The following is a 20624-nucleotide window of genomic DNA, read 5'->3' as shown; positions in this document are numbered from 1 at the left end:
GATGCTCTTAACTTTAATAGCTAGCTTTGGGGGAAAATAAAATGTAAGTTTCTTTTCCTTCACTTAATAGAAATTAAATGCCTTTCACTGACAATATAACTCCCAAAGTGCAACCACTTGTCCTAGATTTTTGAAGGAATATTTATTTATGTTAAATGGACTGCTGAATTTCCAGAAGATACAAGAAATTCACTTAAACACAGTTTTTGGTATATTTATTTTTAAATTCTACATGGGGTACTTGTACACAGTGGCCAGACTCTCTCACATGCTCTGCACCCATCAAACTCCACAGAATACTAATGGTGGGTTCTGATCAATTTAAAAAAAAAAAAAGGCTTTTATTTTTTTTTCAGCTGTTTCTAAATTTTTAATACACTGATACACACAGGTAATCACTGCAACAGCTACTTATCAAACTAGCATTAACTTTCATGTTAGACATACATTTGTCCAACCAGACCACAGCAATAAAAATACTGAAACTTTCCCTAGAATTTCAGTACGCTTATTCAAAGTACTGTGGTCTAGAAGGAGAAAATGTTATCTACTAAGCACCACATGTACTTTACATGGCATTAAACTAAACAATTACGTCTGGTCACTCAAGTTTTCTATATTTAAGCTGTTTCATTCGTTCTTTAATGGGATAAAGTAAACACATTTACTTAAAACCTTTAATCCTGTCCCTGAGCTAGTTAAAACTCATTAAAAATTGAACATAAATTTTATTCTACAGAATTATTAAGGATTTCTTTCTTAAAAATCCATCCCCCATTTACCCCTGACACAGAGTGGTTCTAATCACCAAGTGCAGATGCTTCTGATGACTGCAAACTGCTCTGAATTTCAATATAATAAATAATAGTTATGTCAACAGAAAACATTATATTCAGTAGGACAAACTGTGCTTCCAGTCACAGTCCAGTGACTCTGTAGTCACACACCAGATTCATATGTTAACTTAAAAGTAATTCTTAGATCAGATTCTTTCTTAAACATTTAATTGCTGTTTAGGAAGGTGTATTAAAAATGATGCTCCTTTGAGTCTAACTACGTATATTTTTATCATTGAATAAACTTACTGTAGTGTTCCCCTGCATTTAGGGTTGTGGTTGACCACAGCACTTGCAGTCTATAGTTGCAGAAAAACATTACTGCCTGTTTCATTCACTATAGCCAGACAGTCCATTAAATTGGGATTATTAATTGCTTTGCTGATGCTATGTAGCATGATGATTTGCACGTTATCTTTTAAAAAGAGAAGCAATACCCTGCCATTCAGTCGAAGTGATAGCTTTTGTTAGAGTTCATGAAAAACATATGGATTTCTACTCAGAAAAAGAGAGAAACATCATTTGTAAAAATCTTTTCTGGGTGGCTGAACAGTTCTTTCAAATTTGCACAACCAAGAGGAAAAAAAGCTTAAAAATAGGGCAAATAGGTATCCTTGTTATTACCATCAGATCTCATTCAGTAGTAGTAATCCATGCTATTATGTAAAAGGCATTCAAGGTGAAATTAGCACTTGGTATCTGAGGAAAACATCATATTAGTAGCCTGAATCAGGTTTTTCTTAGTTAATCTCAGTAATCAGGGAACTAGTATCGCACTGGAACAAATGCATTGCCTTACATTTAATACAACTTATTTCTCACTGGTATAGTTATATAGCTTCTCACAAAGATTTCTCAGGAAAAAGAACCAATATATTGATTTAACACTGTCATTAATATAACCCTGGTGGGATACAATTTGTTTGCCATAAGTAAAATGCATAATTACTTTAACTGTACAGTAAGTTGTTAATGAATACACACATCCTATATTAAGGTAGTCAGAAACCAGTAACTAATGAAATCATTGCCTTTGTCGACAGCAGATTCCTGCAACAGAGGGAGGCATGCTGAGGCGGGACTAGTGTAGATTATTAGGTGATTTTTTTCTCATCTTATACTGTATAGAGCTGCTGTGCTCTCCACAATTTTGAACTAGTCTTACTTCCTCACTCATTAGCTGAGCAGGACGAGCTCTATAATAACTTTACTTCTATAACTAGTATAAATCCATATTTAACCTAATTAGGATGACTTAAGTATTTCAATACACCTTTTTGCCTATAAATGGCATGATGAAGAAAAACAGAACATGTCTCTCCCGAGCAACCAAATCTTGTACAGAGACACTAAACACATGTATGTTCAGCACACATTCATTCGTGGCCACATCCTGTACTGAAGAAGGCAGACGTCCCCCAGCACAGAAAACTATAGTTTCCATCACATTATAACCTACTCCTGGAAGTATCCATTTGCTGCCCATTGGCTACTTGTGACCATTGAGGATGAAGAGGAGTCTGTAACAGGGCCCACCAAACTAAGCTAGGCTTTGTCACCTCTGATGATGCTTGCTCACAATCTGTCCCTCCACACGGATATCCAAAAGGAATAATCTTAGTTCCCTAAGCAACCTGAGGATACACTTGGATTACGGAGTTCTAGGTCAAGCACTGCATGTAGACAGCCGAACTACAAAGAGGTTGAAGAAAAAAATCGGGTGACTCAGGGGTATTTGCTGCAGAATGAGCAGTTACTAAATGGAACAGGTCAAACAGTAACAATGAGGGACACAGCTACTTCTTATGTTACAAGGAGGACAGAAAAGATCCAAAGAGAAGCAGTTAGCATCACACAAAAGGCTAGCCATTAGGAACATGAAAATTCTCCTCCATTTTTGAGGAAAACTAATGTTAAATTACAGTGTCAGGGCAGCGAGGGCCAGCTGCTCCGCAAGGGCAGGTGAGCTGGGAGTGGAGAGAGGCAGCAAGGCAGGCGTGAGCAGTGACTTCCCCAGCACTGAGCCAGCGTGCAGAGCGGCACAGCCGGGTCAGCATCAGGGCCAGAGACAGTGGTCAGCGTCAGACACAGTCCAGCAATGAGGCAGATCTGAGGTCAAGCTGGGAAGCCCAGCCAGCGAGTCCGGGTCAGGGCCAGACTCAGGGAGGTCTGTGCCGGGCAGGACCGTGACGCAGCAGGAGCTGGAGGTCAGGCGGGGGCCGAGCACTAGCGCCGTGGTGCGGAGCAGCCCCAGCTGCACTGGCCCTGCCGTGGTCCTCAGCACCGGCAGCCAAACCGCCACGAAGGGGGTGCTCTCAGGGTCCTGACACACAGTTTCGGTGAAACTTGCAGGTTGAGAGCTCCAACACTGGTTTGGAAATGGTGGCATTTTCAGCCACCATTTCAGGGAGTTTCCAACCCTGCACTACACAGTACCCAGCACAAAGACAGAACCAGCACTGCCATAGACTTTGAATTTGCCCCTACACACTGCAATTATCAGCTGATGCTTCTTGTTCATGATCACATAACTAGATTCTGCCTTTTACATAGGAGTTGGTGGACATCAGTTGTAACACATGCTATTTCTTTACAAGATGAAAAAAAATGTCTTTAAGCTAGAAAACCCTTATTCACAAAAGTGCAGAACAGGGACGGTTTAGGCCTTGACCCACTACAGACTGATAACAGGAGGAAAACCTTGGCTGGCTTACTTCAAATCAGTTACATGATGATTTTCAGATGCTACAGTAAATACTTGTGGGCTTGTGGATGTAAGTTTCCACCTATTCATTTCCAGATGTCATTAGCCTCTATGCCAGAGTAAGGTTGTTGAGGGTAATATTTATTCAACACATTTTTTCTATGCAAAATATGCACAGAAGCAGAGACATCTTTTCAACATTTTTATGTATATACGCATATAAAAAAGGTTTGCACTTTGCCTAGTGCTTCCCTCCCTTTCTCCATGGTTTCAAGCTTGGTAAATAATAGCACAGGTTGATTAACTGCTTGTTATTTCTGAACAGGCATCCTGAGTGGCTACAATGTGCAAACATATGCAAAATGCGTGACATTTTTACCTTGTGTATTGTCACTGCAACACTCAAACTTTCACAGTCCTTTAATTCTTTCAATATTGATAGCTCACCTTATAAATTGTGCCCTGACTGTGGAACTGGCTCAACGAAGGCTCGGTTATGTAACCTCTGTGAGAAGCCTCCTTCCTCTCATGGACTAAGATGTGCCTTTATTCAAATCAGAATACTGTAGCTGCTGAATGAGGGTTGAAAGTGTGGAAAGTAGTTAAAACTCTGAAATCTGCTGGAATTTCCAGATTTAAGAAAGCTAATCTCAGATGCTCGGTGAAACAATTTCAAATGCCATCATTTCCAACTGCTTTAGTGCTCAGTATATGTAGGAAAGGAGAACAACAACATAACTGAGATTTGTGATCATCTCCAGTTGTTATTTCAGAAAGCACAACTTTTCCTCCACCAGTCATGAAAGAACAAAGTCCGGGGAATCAGACTCAGATTAGGGAGACACTGAAGGATATGTCTAGACCGAGTGATGGAGCTGTAGTGGCCCTAGTTGGAAGACTGTGGTACATCGAGGAGTTAGTGAGCCGCACAGCAGTTACCCTGGGCAAGCACAGGCCCATGCTGCGCAGCGCTGCACTGTGCTGCCCGTACAGCTGGGCCTCCAGGCCTGTGCTGGGCTGCCCATCGCCCTCAGCCGCAGGGAAACTGAGCCAGCTAATCGTCACGGAGGAGGCTGGAGGCAGCTCCCACTCAACATTGGCAATCACATCCCCGTGTGTCCCTGTCTCTATCTAAATGTGCAGCAACACGTTCTCATGTGAACACCATTTTGCTTGACAGTAAAAATGATGAATAAAATTGTTTCTTCTAAGAAAATCTTCTAAGAGCTCTAAAGACCACAACACCAGTGAGCCTCTCCACAGATGGGATCTGCATGGCATGCCATGCCCTGTTCAAGAGGTCCATCCAATGCTGCACACCTCGGGGTTCCCAGCATCTGAAGAGACACAAGGTTATCTATCCCCTTTTTTTTTGTTATGTTAGCTTAATAAATGGTATTTTAATTAATACCTTATGGAGTCTGAGTGCCTTTCTTACTGGGATCACTATGCACCCTTGCCCCTGCGCCTTTTAGGAGCGTGGTACAGAGATCCACAGTGCTAGCCCAAGGCAGTATATCCACAGGCTCTGGCCGGTAGAAACACTTCAGCTTGGACTTGGAAGCTGGATGGCTTTTCCTGAGGCATAAGTCGTTAGGCTGGATATAGTGGGTACAAAACCAAATGACCTTGGTTATATACTATTCCAAAAGCAGTCTAAATGCTACTGCACTCCGCTCCCCAATACTTCTCCTTCCAAGATGATTCTCATGGAGCCAGTGCAGATGTCTTTGCACATGTTCTGCAGATGTACCCTACTTTCCCTAATGCACCCCAAGAGGTACAAATCTTATGACAAGTCGAGTATTAGAAGTCTATTAAAAGAAATCAAAAGCAATCAGCACCACAGCAGCTAGACAGATGTATTCAACATGTCTTAACTTTTTCTTGGACTGCCTGCTGAAATCATCTGACACCTGATTATCTTGGACCAATTCCTACACTCACAGCTTGCACTTTGAAATCATATTTAGAATTTCTTTTCTGATTTTTTTATTGGCTCATGAAACATTAAAGACAACCAATTTATAACGTCACAAGGAACTGAAAAAAATAAAAATGAGATAATTTTCATTAGCTCTAACTAATTACAATAGCAGCTGCTGATGTCTTTCATATAAAGTTCTGCAATGCCAACTTGTTAGCTCAAAACAATCTGAAGGGTTTTTTTTAAGCAGGAAATGCCATTCTTTCATTTGCTTAAACCTGAGTATATAACCTTACTCTTTTTAATTTTTAATTATTTCTAAATTATTTTAATTATTTTAATTTTTAATTTAAAAAGTTTCTCATAATGTATATGGTAGAAATTTAAAAGAATCATAGAATCACAGAATAATTGAGGCTGGGAGGGACCTCAGGAGGTCGTTTAGTCCAACATCCTGCTCAAAGAAGGGTCAGCACTGAATAACCATATGCACTATTTCATCAAACAGTTTGCTAAACTTTTTTTTTAAATCATCTACCAATTTTTTGAGGCTTCTACTCTGGCTGATGCACTATGACTTTATTTGCCTAGTTCTCACTAAAGTCAGTGGGATATTTTGCATGAGCATTAATGGGAAATGAATCAGATATATTCCATCCTGTCCACTGTCCACTGAAGTCTTGACTTAAATTAGTGGGATTTGCATGGGGCTGTACAATGACCTCTCTACACACTTAATAGACAGCCTGAAAATTTGGAGACTTTATCTGAATATTTAAATGTCATCAAGGAAAACCTGTTCATAAAAGTCTAAGCTTGTTCTTATTAAAAAAACTACCATCAGCTCAGGAACTTAGAAGACTACAACAGCAGGGCCTGCAGTGCACCAGCGGGCCCAGCAGCCTCCTCCTCTCCCCAGGAGCTTGGCTATGGGGGCCAAGGCCAGCCCCGGCACCGTGCTGCCAGGCACCCAGCCCAGGCCGCCGGGATGGAGACGCGCGAGCGGGAGCTGCAGGAGCAGGAACCACCAGCACTCTCGTTGGGGGCAGCCCCTGCCCTGGGCAGCTCCCCCTCACCCCGGCAGCTCCGGCCCTAGTCCTTGACCATGGCCTGGCCCTCGCCCCAGGGCCACCTCGTCCCCGGGGCCCTGCCTGAAGGTGCTGGGCCTGGCGGCCGTCCCCGGTGGCAGTGGCTACTCGCCGCTCTCCTCGCTGGGGTGCCAGGGGTTGCCCAGGGCAGGCCCTGCCCTGCTGCCCCGTTCCTGCCCACGGCCCTCTGTCCCGGCCCAGGCAGAGCAGCACAAGCTGTCTGCTCCCTGACACATTTATGCTACTTTCACACTCTAAAAAATCTTGATGATATTAAAGAGAGTCCTTCCTGTCTCTGATCTTCTCCATATTTCCAAACCATTGGGACCTTATGAAGCAGAATATTCTTCAGGGACACTCCCTAGCATCCTTTACATTAAGGAGTGCGGCATCATTCAATATCTAGGTCAATTTAGTCCAGCATCTACACACTGCATCTGTATGGTTTTGTTTGTTTGTTTTTGCTTAAGGTTTGATTTGTTTTGTCTTTTTTCTGAATAGTTGATTTTCCCTTCAGCCTGGCAAGCAGATCTTCCATTCTGTTCTGAATTATTAAGTCACTTTGAGTTATAACCAAAAAAGCTAAGAAGGCAACACACACATCCTGGGTGCAATGATTTTTACTCCAAAATTGTTGTTCCCTGGAGTGCTATTATTTACTTGTGCTGTTATGGCAGCCACTTCCTAACATAATTCCGTGCTGCAATGCACAATGTAAAATGCATGCCTTCAGCTTTCCTCATTCCAGTTCACCAGCAATTCACCACCCAGAACTAAATGATCAAATGAATATTTATGTTTTACACATAAGTCACTAATGTCAAGTACCTTCCCGTTATTCCTGAACTGCAGCATCAGGACTGAAGTGCTAAAACGACTGGGAATTGATTGGCTTGTTTGTCTGCAGATTAGAAAGCATCATGGTGCAGTTTACGCCTCAGCAAAAGTACACAAAAAGCAAAAGCAAGTTGCTCACCTGCTCCATTTTCCTTGCAACTGATTCTCATAAATGACATAAAACAATAACATAATAAATCAGGGTCTGGTCCAACGCTGTATCAAGAATAACTGTTATTGCAAAGGATTTACTGAAGATAAAGATTATGTCTAGAAACAGTAGTTACTCCTGCCAACCATGTCTCGTTCTGGCCTGAGAAAGTGTCAGAAAGCAGAAAGAATATGTTGTAGAGGATAAGTGAAATCTAAACTATTTTAAAAACTCAGCTGAAGATAACATCTAGCTAAGGCTTTCTCTAACAGTCCTCAGTAAAGGAAGATTATGCTTTAATAATGCAAAGATGCCAGCAGTTAGGAATCAATTGTCAGGCTGAGTTGAAAAAATATTGTACTCTTTTTTTTCATCCCGTGTGGTTAAGTGGTCTGAAGGAAGGAGTGCGAAGCGGAAGGTCAAGAAGGTCAAATTTAATATGCTGCTTTGGCTGGCTGGATATCCCCTGTGCAGAATAACTTGCAAGATGTCTGTCTTTTTGCCCACTGCTTCACTAGATGGCCAAGCTGCTGGATAGACAAGATGCCTTCTTGTTCACATGCAGTTTTCCCTCTTAAACATATGTACAATTTACACAGCACATAGGGAGTTTAGTTAACTAATATTAATATCGCAAATAACTAACTGCTGTACCACAAAGAGTTATAAATAAAAACAGCCATCAGACCCAACTATAGTTGATTCTTTTCATAAACACCATTTTATAAAAAATATCAATTTCAGTTGTGCTTTGACAGGGAGACTTGTATTTTCTCCACAGTAAGACTGATCCAAGTGAGAAAAAATTGCCACAAATTTCCACATTTTTGATTGTGGAAAAAAATGTTTTGACAAAATTTCACTTTCTAAAAATATTTGAAGAGCACCTCTTCACTTTGAGTGGAGAGCAAAAAATACCTGTTAACTGCTTGGAAACTGTCAAGAAATGTAATCACCCTCCTCAACCAACTCCATTTATAATTGTCATGTTAACTCCTATCCCATTCTTCCAAAATGTGATTGAGTTTTCTTCCAAAATTTTTCCAAATGTCTGGATGTTTGCAAATATGGGATGATTCCAGGGATTAAAGTTTCCTCTTGAAATGGAAGATTAATTTGCCATAAAGCATGAAAGTTTGTTACCCAGTATAACCCAACAACACTAGTCAATAGAAGCCTTCTGGCCACATATTTAATTTGGATAGAACATATAAAAACAAGTGTTACAGATAATAAATCTGGTCTGGCCTAACACATTTAATTTAATTGCATCTCTTCTTCCCTGAAGAATAGGACAGTTACTGGTTTTGGTGCAGAGCTTTCTAGGAGAAGTGCTCTGCCTTTTTCTACACTCCTGGCAGATAAACAATTTCTCATCTGAAATAAGAACCCATCAGGTTGCTCACAAAACTCACTCCATGTCTCTGTAGAGTTCATACAAAGTCAGTAGGTTTCTACATAAATGCAGTTACCTGCCCTACCAAGAGGCAATTCTTTAAGTAACACATTGGATAGCCTCAGCTGCAGCAAAGAGTATCCCTCTGTATATTATATAAAAGGGTTTTCATCTTTATGAAGCTAAGTAACAAAGTGAAAGTTTATTTGTACACAGTACCTCCTAGCAGGCTTTGTCAGCACCAGCAGTTAGCTGCAGTGGAGCAGGAGTATCTGTGGATATGCACAGGGTTCCAGTCGAAGTGCAGCACCCTCGCAGTGGGCATCTTACCCGCACCCCTCAGCACTGAAGAAAGAGAGCCTTTCCACAGCCTTTTAGGGATCTGAATCAGGCTTCCTCTGCACAGTTCCCTGCAGAAAAGATGCTCCTTAGAAGCTACATACTGAGCAAAAGTAATGCTGGATGTTGTTTTGCTACATTCAAGTTAATCACTGGCTGCATTTTCTACTGGAGAAAGTCTATTATTATGTTTTATACTGAAGAAATTATAACATTTTAAACATAAGGTCATCGCTTTCACTACTTTTTGCCACACAGAATGGAAATGCCACTTCAAAATGGAAAAGATCTGTTCTGCAAAAACAGCTTAAAAAATCACATAATGGGAAAGCTATGGTTCCAAATGCCATATTAAAAGTTATGACCCGATCCCATCCAGGTAATTAGCCTTCTAAGATTGTAATTTTATGTACCTTATGCTTATATTGCTGATTTAGCTTCAAATAATAACTTAATGGACTGAATAACCTAGCTACAGATTTGATACCAGAGATTAAGAATAATTCCAACAACTTGAGGTGCTCATTCTGCGTGCATGTTCCTTTTGTCTTCTTTTATTATCGTATGTCTGAAAGCATTGAATAACTGTGGGAGGCTTTGGCCAAAATAATGCATGAGTATTGTATTTTTACTTGCAGAATTAAGATATTTATCATTTTAGTTATGTAGCTAACTACTTCCAAGTATGCGAAAGAGGAATAACTGAGGGTGTCTTAAGGTGATGCAAAAACACTAGATAATCAATAGGAAATTTTTCTGACAATGAAACTATTCCGGTGTGTTAGACTGGACTTCTGATGCATAGGTTGTATACACGTTATCAAAGTCCAACTGTGAGAAGATTTTCCTTAAAATCTGTCCTTGAGTAATGCCATATTACTGTAGCAGCCACTTATGGTATTTCTCTGCTGTTCATACATGATTGCAAAGAAGCACACATGGCCTCTAAGACAGCTAATGGATCATCAGCATCTACTAAAGTAACATCATCTTCCCCTCTGAGATTGCACTTAGAGACACTAGATTGAAATGAAAAAGATACGCAGCATCTTACACCCTGTTTCACAGTCTATACCTGTTTATCCATAAGATAACACCAACTAGTAAATCAAAGCCAGAATTCATCGCAAAAATTTGGCACAGAAGTAAACAATACTACTAAATGACAATAGTTTCTTCACGTTCAAAAACTAAAAAATATGCAGTTTTGTTGTTTATTGTAAATGATTCAGGAAGAAAAATAAAATGCTAGCTACTTCTGCAAATTGAATTTCATCTAAAAAGGAAATTTTACCAAAACTAAGATTTACCAAGGTAAATGGTCTATCATGGCATTTCTGTATCTTGTATGAAACCTGGCTCCAATTTCATGCCTTCTCCAGCAATTTCAAATTTAGAATGGAGAAGACTTTAACCATATATAATCCTATCCCAGACACAGCTTAAATCCTCCAATCTTATGAAGGGTTTGGAGGATCCTAACACAGAATCTCTTTATCTAAAAAATCTGACATAAAATCATATCTTAGAGTCCCTCCCTATGTTTATCAAGGAATGAGATCACCATCGTTAAGCGAAATAGCTTCAAATTCCTTAAGAAACTGGGTTGTCCCTAACATCCAGACCCAATGACTCACCAGCTGGATGTCCCTAGGATATCACTGAAGTCTTTTAGGAACCTTATCAGAGAAATATAGGAAAAAATAATAATTTCTGTACCCAGAACTTAGAAAGGAAATAATATGGCCTTTCCCAAGCAAATACAGCTGCAGTCAAAGTTGCTTGCATCCCAACAATTAGAAGAAATCAAAAGAAAGTGCAAGGGAAGTGGGTCTATCTTTTCATGAATGTTTGTAGTCTGTAAAAGAGAGAACATTCTTCAGAAACATTGAGGGAGCAACAGTCTATGTCTAGAGTTTTGAAGGGTTTTTTAGCATAACAGAAAAGATAGATAAGAAATTGCATCCCTTGCATCTGACAGAGAATATCTTGGATGTGGTAGGAAGAACTTGTTGAATATCTGTTAGTTAGCATCAGTTTCATCTCATCTAACAGAGCACACTATAAATCTTTCTCTATTGAATACAAACAAATCAGTTGGATTATTTGTCTCAGCTAATCTGTTTATATGTAACTTTATGTGTTCATACACTTTTTCATAGTAACTTTTAAATGTTTCTCTGTTACAAACAAGAAAAATCAGTGAAACAAAGTCATCAAAAATATCACAAAGTGGAGATAACAGCAGATGGAAAAATATCAGTTTTTTAGAAATGTAAGGCATACTTCAAAAGGACAACTACTAGAGTCCTTTTATATTTGCTTATTGTAAGATTCTTCACAATAACTTTCCTCTGGAATTTAAGATCAAAACAGTTCATTTAGTCTCCTTCTTGAAGAAGAAAAGAGAAAAGAGCACTTCTTGTGAATACGACTAAATGTTGAGAATGCTTTTATTTCACAGCTTCAAAACCAAAAATGCTTCTACCAGTTTGATGGACTTAAGACTATTCTAAGTATAACAAAATCTGGCTTGGGGTAGAAGAAACCACTCTACTGGAGTTTCTCTTCTTCAACTCTGTTTCCTGTTATTCTGTCTCTTTACTGGTTAATAATTCAAAACAGAAAAAGTTAGAAAAATCACAATTTTTGCCACTTGCTCTTGAGCATAGTACTCAAGGTTAAGTAAATTAACGAGATGGCAGGAAGATTCAGTGGTGAACATGTCAGTCTAGGCAACAGAAAGCTCAGATAAGCCAGCATTCAAAAATATGCTGTGTACTCAAACTCACAACTTACGACTCCCATGCTAATCACACAGTAGACAATTTATTAAAAAGGAAGCTTTTCCAATAATCTTATTTTGATTTAAATAAACCTGTAACATCTTAGCTCATTTCATTTGAGTTTCTCCCTCTAAAGCCAAGCATTATGTACTTGCCGTTATTGAATTCGTTTTCATTGATCCCAGTAAAGTTCTCCAGTGCATCAAAATCAGTTTGAATTCTAATCCTGTTTTTCAAATCATTGTCAAACCTTGCTGTCCTACTGTTATCCACCAAGAAATTACAAGTATTTTCCCTATCCAGTCATTCAAATCATTAATGAGTATACATTATTATGGAACAACACCCTGAAACCTGTTCCAAATAGGCCCAACCACTCAGCTAGACAGAAAATCATCAGTGACTACACCCAGGGTATAGTCTTTGAATGAGATGTGTACTCGCACAACAGTAACTTCAGCTCTGTCTTCGGTTCTTAGCTTGCTTGGGAGAATGCGGAAGAGCGAAAAAAGCTTACTAATGCTTATGATTGCTTCTCCCTTGTTCATAAGTCCCCACATCCCATCCAAGAAAAAGCTGAATTCAGCTTACATAATAACAGAAACAGTATGCATTTCTCATTCACCAGGAATTTACATATGTACCATTTCATAGGTTGTTCTAATACCTTTCTAGGAAGCAACATTAGGGTCACTTTTCTATTATTGCCCACATCAACTTTCACCCTTTTAAAGCAATAGTCTGTGCTTTCCCTTGTCCAGTCTCTGGGCATCACTCCCCCTCCACAAATTCTCAGACACAGCAGCTCATGGCTGCAGAAAACTCTGCAAGTACTTAAGGTTAAATTCCATCCATCAGAATCAACTGAAATACATTTAGCTAAGATAAAGCAAATTTAGTCTGTTCCCTACTCAGGCCCATGTCCTCTATTCCTTCATGACTGAAATTAAGATTCATCTGTTAAGAATCCAGTCAAGACAAATCTTCCCTTTCCTACATCCACTCCCCTCAAAAATGAAGCAAAAATCTGCTTACTCTATTATATGATATTTACTCATACTTCTTGTTTAGTTTTGAGCCATACTTTCTTCTTACTTCACACTTTTTTCTAACATTTATATAAAACTTTTCTTATTTGTGTGACACCTTACTGGTTACATTTTTAATTTTCTGATTTACACTGCACATGCTTGTGCTATTATTTTGCACTTACTCCTAGCACAAAATGGTCATTTCTTGGCATCCTTGTTTCCCTCCTTCTCTCCGAGTTACACCATCATCTTGGCTATATATACATCATGATTTTCTGCTGAATTAGCATAATTTGCTGTTGTGCCTGTATCATCCTCTCTTTCAGGGCTGTGAAAGATTTTCCAGCTCCAAAATGCCCCGTTGCTCTGTGAAGATGAAACAAAATTGGAACGTGTCTGCACTTCAACAGCCCCCATTTACCATCTCCGCTCAAACTATCAGTAAAACCAGCTGAAGCTGAAACATAAACATGTCCCATTTTTATAAGCGCTGGTCTGAGGGCTCTAGAGAAAAGACAGAGTTGACATCTGAGAACGCCAAACCTTTGCAGCTGGCCCGTCAAAGCCTTTAAAATCTGTTATCCTCCCATAGGCTTCTCCTCCCCTTGGAATTTCTCCCCATGGTCTCAAGGCCTATTTCAGTCAACTTCTAGTTTGGAAGTTTTGTTTAGTTCTTCAGTTCTGCATCTCTCAATGTCTCCATTTTATGAAGACACATCTACGGTATCTCCATCTTCCAATGCCCATGCAATTCCTCCTAAAAGTCTATGTTAAGCTTATGTGAGCTGCGTTTCTCTACTGACTTCTTTCACATTCTGAAACAAGTTTGTTCCTAACATATTCCAGAAAGTTATTAGACAGCATACATTTTCTCCTGCCCTTTTCCAAAATACCCATTTTATTTTAATTTCCACATTATCAGGTCATGCCGCTTTTGCTAATTGTTCAGAAAAAAAAAAAACTCCATCTCCTCCTGAGTAGATGCTCTTTAATAAATTGTCATGATAATTTCATCTCTGTGCTTCTATCATTTTCTCTTTATCCAGACATATTTAAAAGGCCTGATTTCCATCTCTGCTGGGTACTCAGGCAAATCTATATTTTGCTGATGTATAACATAATATTTCCTCATCTCTTTCTCAGTCTTCATATCCTTTCCAAAAATGATGTGCATTGCTATTTCCTTGCAAAATACTCACAGTGATTAGTGTGGCAGAAGGACCTGCAGAGACTAAAATGGAACGCACTTAGGGCTAATCTTCATCTGTCAGAGAGATGATTACTTATCTAGGCAGCCCAAAGGTGGTTTGCCTATTTGAAGCAATATATTTTCACTCCATTAAAGCATATGCATACAGGTTATCCAATCTAAGCATAAACCGGGACCCATTGCAGCACCTTGCGTGATTTCTCACACGACAGAGTCATACATCCCTGTTTATCTTTGGCCCCAGTTAAATCAAAATTGAAAATCATGATTATGGATCCTACATCAAATCCCTAAACACACCATCCAGCCATACCTTACTGATGTTTGTGAAAACAGGGATTTTATTATACTCTGTAAACATCCCTGCCTTTTGGATTCTCTCCACACTGCATTAATTTAGGATTCATCTCCTTCATCCTTATTCGTGCTGAGTAACACTCTACCATGGAAATAATCCTAGTGCTATACTACTCAGTGTCACAGAAGAAAATTAGACTCATACAGATTGATATGAATCTACAAAAGACATTTTAATTCTTCAAGTGGAATTGCTGATTTTCGATCTCATAAAGATTCTACCTCATCAAGAGATGTGTGCTGTTGGTGAACATAAGCAAATAAAGGCATTTTAACAAATGTGTGATGGTAGGTTGTAAGAGTATCAATTCTCACTTGGGAGAGAATTCTTAGCTTTGTCTTGTTCAGCTTAATGTTTAGTAAAAAGCAAGTAAGCATTCACTGTGGAAATGTCTTCAGTAATATTACTAATCCAATGAAATGTTTTTTCCACTGCCAGAGACAGACATGTTTTCACACATCAGGAAGATAACAAATAAAATGGATGTATACATAAGACAGATGAGAAGATCACCTCTTCCACATTTTTTGCTGTTGTTGTTCATAGTTTAAACCGTGCCACCTATTATGTGGAATTTCATTAATATTATAATGGCTCTCTAATTATTATTTCTTTCAGTTCTAACTTAATACTCAAAGCTGAAGACTACCCTCATTTTCATAGTTATTGAAATGCATCAGGAGTTGTTTCTGATGCAAGGTGAATAACACTAATTACAATAACTTTTTGCTGACTCTGGGTTACACAGCAAAGTATTACAGCTCAGTTTATTGCACATCCTTGGATTCCCTCCATACAGCAACAGACATGGGCCTGATCAATCACCTCCTTCTGGACTGTTCCTACACTTACCCCTTTCATATTTTACTTCAAAGCATATCTTGGGCCATCCTCTTGAGTAGTGGATATCATCTTTGAATTAACATTATTTCAGGCAGACCACAGGTTGTATAAACCTTGAAAAATATTCTGACAGTTCTGCAAGAGCTGCAAAAATGAAAATCACTACATTCCTCCTACTAGCAAAGTGAATATTTTAACCGTCAAAGCATCCTTCAGTTTTTAATTTTAAAAAAAATGCATCCAGGACTCTTCACTTCCTAGAAGAAGTGAAGTATCACAGTATCACAGACCTTGGAGTTGCTCTGAATTTGCATTAGTACCAACAAAAGACAAGTCAGACCCACACACACAGATCTTCACCCCTTTCTCTTGACTTTTGCTCTGAATTTCAGTGAGAAATTCAGAACCTCAACACAGGATAAAAACGCTCTAAAACACGTCTTTGTTACATGAAGTGTTTACTTCTACACAGCACCTTCAGCAAAACAAAGAATCCTAAATGCCATGTTCTCAGCCAAAAGTTTATTACAAATCCAAGGTGAAAGAACAAAGAAAACTATTCACCACACAGCAGACAAGTCTTTCAATGAGTTAAGAATAAAGCATCAATGTATTTTATATGTTTTCTCTTTTTGTTTTGTTTTATTTAATCAAAATAACTCCTGCTCTTATTAGGAGCAGTCTCTGCAGGTTTCCCTCACTCATTTCTCCCCATTGGTGAGGACAGACCTAAGAGAAAATACTTGAAAACTGAGACCAAGACAGGAAATGCAATTAAAAATTATTTACAAGTTATCACTGTCTCAGTAGATAGTTCCATCGGATGGAACGATTTCACTTAGAAAACAGCAGAAAGTAGATTCTTACAACAGAAAGTGCCAGGCAGAATCAAGGGAAGGCACCAGGAGCTACACTATTTTTACTTCATTACTGCCCTTCTACACTGCGATACGGTATATGGCGGTCTCCAATACAGGGTCAGTTAAGTCCACAGAAATCAGCCATGAATCTCATTAGCTGCTCATCGGTAGTTTTCACAAATGTCTTTTGCCTAATACAATTAACCCAATTAAAACTGTCAGCAGGACAGGGTGGGGAGGGAACAATTTAGAAAGACAAAACTGAACTGAGTGAAGATTATGAATAATCAAACCGTATTTTAGCTATACGAATGCAGTTTCAAAAATATTACTTAATTGTAAAATGAGCACAGACTAACAATAGATTATTATTCAATTTTCACACTGAATTAAAATGAAGGAAGTAGCATTCCTGAGTACATAAATTCCCAGTCAACTCCAAAGATGAAGTGAAAATTCTGCAATAACTAAGCTCATTATGTTCAATTATTGTTTCCAACAGCACAGCCACCTAGCACCATGAAAGCATAGCATTTGTTTTCCCCAGTAGAGCGGTGGCAATTACAGCATTATTAACAAATAAGAGAACAGAGGTTTTCATACCTATCAGGATACTGACAAATAACTAATTGATGACCTAACTCTCCTAAAGGAATCAGACATAATTGGCAGCTGAAATTCTACAACTCTGTCTTTTTATATTCACACCATCAAGACTAGCATCAAGACTAAGCAAGGAAACTTAACAAGGAGACAGTATCAACAAGACATATGTAAGATGTATAAGAAAGACTATCAAGCCTGATCTTGTACTTTCTGTGTTTTGTTTCAAATAGTGATGAGAAATTAGACAAGTTTATTGAGTGCAGTGCAGTCAATCAGATTGCATGGAGGTGGGAGAGAATACATTGCTTTAAACTTGCTTCAGTGTAGGAGTGCTATGCAGGAAATTTGTCTCCTGAATACAGCACGGGCTCTTTCACCTAGCTGCGCTAGATCAAATTCAGCCCACCGTAGTGCAACTCTTTTGATAAAAGTTCATTTTCTCAGTGAATGCCACATTTCCTACCTTCTCCTCACAAAGCCAGGGCATGTTCTGGAGCGTCCCTGTGCTCTTTCTTAACCTGCAATCACACACACACTCCAAGGAAAACAGGGGGTTACTGGTAGCCGTGTGGTACACACATTACATCAGCATGTAACCGGGCAGTTACATTTCTCCACAGTAGAGTTGCAGCCTTGCATGCTCCATCTGGAGTTCAGAAAGCCAGTTTCTCAATCTGTGCTTCCCACTAGGTGCTGTCATGGCCCACAAGCAACGATTTTGAATCCAGTCCCATTTTTGCAATGAATACATTAAAAATAATGAAAAATTCACTACCGTACTTCACGTTGCTTGTCACATTTGATATTCACTTTACCAAATGGACTTGTGGGATGAATGAACATGTCAGATGTAAAGAAAAAAAAATAACGTATCAGAGGCTTAGCTAGGAAAAGCTATTCTACAAGAGAATTCCCTTTCTCAATCACTTAAGAAAACCTTGTTGGCTTTGGCATTCCCTTTCTTGGTTAAAAAAGGTCTGACTCAAAAATAAGCAAATAAAGGATAAAATAGGAAGGAACTGGAAACAAAAGCAGGTAGTTGAGCTTCTAGACACAGTAGCATACAACAAAGAAAACAACAGCTGAGAGAATATAAGGTATTTTAAGGTACAGGTCCTCGGTAATGTGTTTTTAAAATGAAAAGACTTTCCGGAAATGCCCTACTGAAGCACAGAAGCTGAACAGAGACAGACGCTAACAGAATGCACCAAAGGTAACGATTGCATTTGGTGCACTCACTGTTTAGACACCTCCTACAGTGAATAGTGGATATCTTTCCTGGTAGATATATAATAATAATGAAAAAGTTAACAGAATCATCCCTGCAATTAGAACAGGATGATAATGGCACATTTGCGCTAGGTTTAACACAATTTTTATGTTACCACTGAGTCAGTACAGATATTATGAATAGCATAATTTCCAAAAGTGACTTTTTGAAGATGTCTTTTTAAAGGTTAAAAAGGTAGTGTAGATGCAGCTAATTAGATGTAGCCACTGCTTACAAGGCATAGAATGTTTTGGGTTTTTTGTTACTAATTCTCCTTCTCATAAATTGTATTTTCAGTACACAACAATCATCTACTTATTTTACCTAGCTTGTAGTCTGGGGATATAGTATAAAATGGGGAATTTTCCTTTGTTTCATTTCATTACTCCTATACCTAGAGCAGGTGTCTGAGCCATTCTGCAATTCCCAGATGTGAAATCAGAGACACAGGGAGCAAAATGGCTAAGAAAGTAATGGAACAGAATATTCCCAAGCTCCTCACACAAGTGAATCAGCAGTACGAAAACATATTTTATTTGGTTTCCTGTAACTTCATTATTACCTGATCCTCTCCCCAGCCCAGTAAATAATTGTGTAATGTCTTGATTGATGAGGGTAATACATCCAAGGAGCTATGAATGCTTTTAAGGTTAATATTACGCAGCCACACATACAAAAAAGAAACAAGAAAATATGTGATAAAATACACTGCACTGGTTAAAAAAAAATCAAAAACCCTCAGCCATCACCACTAACTGCACCACACACATAGCACATGGAAAAGACATATCAATTAATAATTAAAATTCATCTCCTCCTCTGTAGTTATAGAATACAGCTGAATATGCAGTTCAGTGGAGCGGAGAAACCATTACATTTTGTAATGCTGTCTTAGGGGACTGAGGTAGTATAATAAAGAAAGGCAGGATATATTTAAAGGCAGATGCATAAAAGCCGTCTCATTCAACTGTACACATCTTTCACAGGGCATGATTACAAATTCAGCTGCTTGGTTCATCAATAGAGTCAAATTTCATTTGGCCTCAATGGTACATTTACATGCATAAAACAGGTAATTACACACTTAACTGCCTGTTTCTCACATGCAATTACACATGTTCCATGTGCAAATGTGTCATTTTCACAGACCTATTGAAAAGTTCATCAACATTAATTAGGCAAACATTTTTCTTCAGGTAATCAGACTGTTAAAGAAAGGAAGAGCCATGGTTTTAATCAGTTCTCCTATTCACTCGAAGTCAGCACTAGATTTTCCTCCCAGATTAGTGTATTCCTTATTTTTTGTTTGTCTGTATCTTCTCTTGCAGAAGAGCTGTCGCATCCTCCCTGCGCCCCCACTCCACACACACCCCTATTTTGATTGTATATTTAACTGAGAAGCCAGTAAGTACAAAGCACAGATGCCTGTGACAGATGGCACACCAGCTATTGAGAAACCATATTTTCTGTAAATTATCACTATTGAAAATTACTAAAAATACTCCACTGCAATACTTTGTGCAGGTATTCCAAAGCGCTGGCTGAGAACAAGTGGTCTGCTACCGAGAAACGAAAGCAAGTATGCAGAGACACGTCAGGGCTTCGGGTGAACAGGGGAGTGTCACCTCGTTTGAAAGGCTGAAGTACGGAGGCAGAACAGGAGCCAGGAAAGGACACACGCCTAGTATGAAAGAACATGCTGTGCAGACAGCACTACAGAAATGGCCCAGAAATCTTGAAAAAAAAGGGGGGGGGGGGAAGTGACTAAACTACTGCTGAGATATTCCCTCTATTTATTAGTAAGTTAATGCATCTAATCCCCTATTCAGCTGGTGAGTGGCCTCTCACACCCAGCTACTCTAAAGATACCTCAGACTACAATTGCCAGGCTCAAGTGCAAAACACACAGGAAGGAAGATGAAGACGGAGCAACTGCTTTATGGCCATGCACCAACAGCAGGCCCTGAAGTCTGGGTGCCCTCTGGGGAACGATACAACGGCTGCAGCAGCAGCATTCTTTTTTTTCTGATTTTGCGTACAAGAATCCAGGAATTTCTCTAATGCTTCGAAGCAGTATGTCACACTAGGGACTCTTAACATATCACTGTCAAAACTAAGGAGATGGGAAGAGAAGAATCAAAATGAAAGCAAGCATCCAACTTTTCCCAAAGAAGCCCATTTCCTTTGAGGTGCTTTACTCCAGCTAGCTGTCCTACACTACAAAAATCATGCCCTCGCTTACTGAGAAGAGGTGCAAATGAGAATTTCTTTGACCTGGGGCATCTGGCCAGAAGCACCCCTTAAGATATAAACTGCAGTTGTCAAAGTACATACTGAAAGTTTATGCCAGCAGCATAAGGCAGCTCCAGTGCCAAATGCTCA

Source organism: Dromaius novaehollandiae, chromosome Z, assembly GCF_036370855.1.
Source record: "Dromaius novaehollandiae isolate bDroNov1 chromosome Z, bDroNov1.hap1, whole genome shotgun sequence".
In the NCBI taxonomy this organism is placed as follows: Eukaryota; Metazoa; Chordata; class Aves; order Casuariiformes; family Dromaiidae; genus Dromaius; species Dromaius novaehollandiae.
Note: the sequence above shows the minus strand (reverse complement) of the source record.